The sequence below is a fragment of the Rattus norvegicus genome, chromosome 17 (assembly GCF_021556685.1).
Source record: "Rattus norvegicus strain SHRSP/BbbUtx chromosome 17, alternate assembly SHRSP_T2T, whole genome shotgun sequence".
In the NCBI taxonomy this organism is placed as follows: Eukaryota; Metazoa; Chordata; class Mammalia; order Rodentia; family Muridae; genus Rattus; species Rattus norvegicus.
This window is the reverse complement of record NC_141550.1, coordinates 4,540,834-4,542,991: the sequence shown is the minus strand read 5'-3', so window position 1 is coordinate 4,542,991 and position 2,158 is coordinate 4,540,834.

Genomic DNA, 2,158 nt, shown 5'->3' with positions numbered 1-2,158 from the left:
ACAAAATACCACTGAGTTCATTATGTGTTGACCTTCTACTACTGGGCATCGTGCCTCCCCTCAAGCATAGTCTACGAAACTCCATTGGAGAAAAATACTCTTTCTTTAGCAGCGGGAGGTAGCTTTTTGGTTAGAGACGGGAGATCATGTCCACCTCTGTCTCTTGACACTGGGACCCCATCTGGCCTGAACCTCTTGCAGGCTCTGTGCATGCTGCCAACAGTCTCTGAGGGTCTTGCTGTGTTCGGAAAACACTCTTTCTTTGGTGTCCTCTGTCCCTGCTGGCTCTTCTTCTCTCCGCCTTCTCTTTAGCAGAGTTCCCTGAACCATGAGGGGGAGAGAATTGATGGGACACCCCATTCAGGACTGAGTGTTCCAGTGTCTGTCTTCCCCTGTCCCCCAGTCCTGGTTCTCCACATTAGTTCCCATCTACTGGAGGAAGAGACTTCTCTGATATTGTCTGAGTGAGACATGGATCTGTGGGTGTCCTTAGGAGTCATTTATGTTCCTTCAGCAGAGCGATAGTATTTGCTCTGCCCCTAGGCACATGGTCTATATGGTCTCAGATTCTTGGCCACTTGAGAAATTTCAGGCATGATTTCCACCTTGCAAAGTGAGCTTTAAATTCAACTAGACAGTGACTGACTACTGCACTTGTGTCACAGCTGCAATAGCACATCCCGAAGGTAGGGCATGGCTGTAGATTGCTGGGTCTGTGGTTAGGTTGGTGCTTACCTTTGTGGGACAGTCACAGCGGCTCCAGGTGAGAAGGGAATGCTAACCATGACCCTGCTACTTTTGGGAATGATTCTGCCACCTCCCGTATGGAGTCCTTTACCCGACTCACCATGGACATTTTTGAGGTGAGCAAGTCACACAAAAGAACAGTCAGGAAAAGTGTACATCAGGAAAAGCCTATGTTGTATGGTTTTCGTTGAAAAGAAAGCATGATAGTTTAGAATGTGTTGGGTCTGACCTTTCCAAAATAGTAACCATTAATAGGACACCACATGGAGTTGAGCACACACACAGAACCAGGGATAGGTGTATTGGTCCAGAAATAGGGAGCACGGTGGGGTCAAACTACACAAACCTGATGTCATGCATATAGGGGAAGCCTAAAGGTCACCTCGGTTGCTGACTTCTTCTTTCCTAGCACACACAACAGATGTCTGCTATTGTCTCCTATAAAAAGAAAAGGGTTATTTTGGTTCACAGTCCCACCATGGCAAGGGTCTATGACAGAGTAAAACTGCTCACCTCGTGGCTGAGAGGCCAAAGGGAAGAAGTGGAGGGAAAGGTTTCAGTTCTGCAGTCTTCTATAAGGGTGTGTCCTAACTCCCTTAACATTTCCCACCTCTTAAAGGTCCTGCCTCCTCCCAATAGAACCACCCTGGGGCTGCGCCTTGAACGCTTGGGTTTTTTTAGGGGACTTCAAGACCCACACTGTAGCTGTATGTCATGAAGAAAGGGTGAGGAGGAGGAGGAGGTAGCAGGACTGTTTCACCTCCATTAAATGTCTTTAGATCTGTGGAGAAGGCCCAATGGATAATGTACAAACACGAGGATTTCCGTTTGAATCACCAGAACCCAAGCAACACTAGAAATTTTAGTGCAAAGTCATCTCCGGGGCTCCTACGTGAGATGGGAGCTTGTCTGAGACTCATCTTTTGGTGCTGTGGTAAAACATTCCAACTGAAGTAAGTTAGGGGAGAAAACATTTATTTTAGCTCATCATTCCAGATTCTAATTCTGGTTCATGGCTTCGGTGGTATAAAGGTGGGAGGAACTTGAAGCAGCGTATCATATCACATCCATACTCAGAAGCAGAAAGAAATGAATTAATATATTCATACTTACAACTCAGTCTACCTTCACTGCTCTTATACAGTCTAGGACCCAAACCTAGGGTAGGTGCCACCCACAATGGGCTGGATCTTCTTCCTGCATCAATTAACATAATCAAGGCAATCCGCTCAGACATGCCCAACCTGACGAAACAAGCCCCCATTGACATTCTCTTCCCAAGTAATCTAGATTGTGTCAAGTTGCCAATTGAAACTAACACAAAGATAGAAACAGAAGAATTTCCAGAAACTCAAGTGCCACCTGGCTTAGTGTATAACAAGAAAAGGGAGAGTCTGTTTCAAACAAAGTA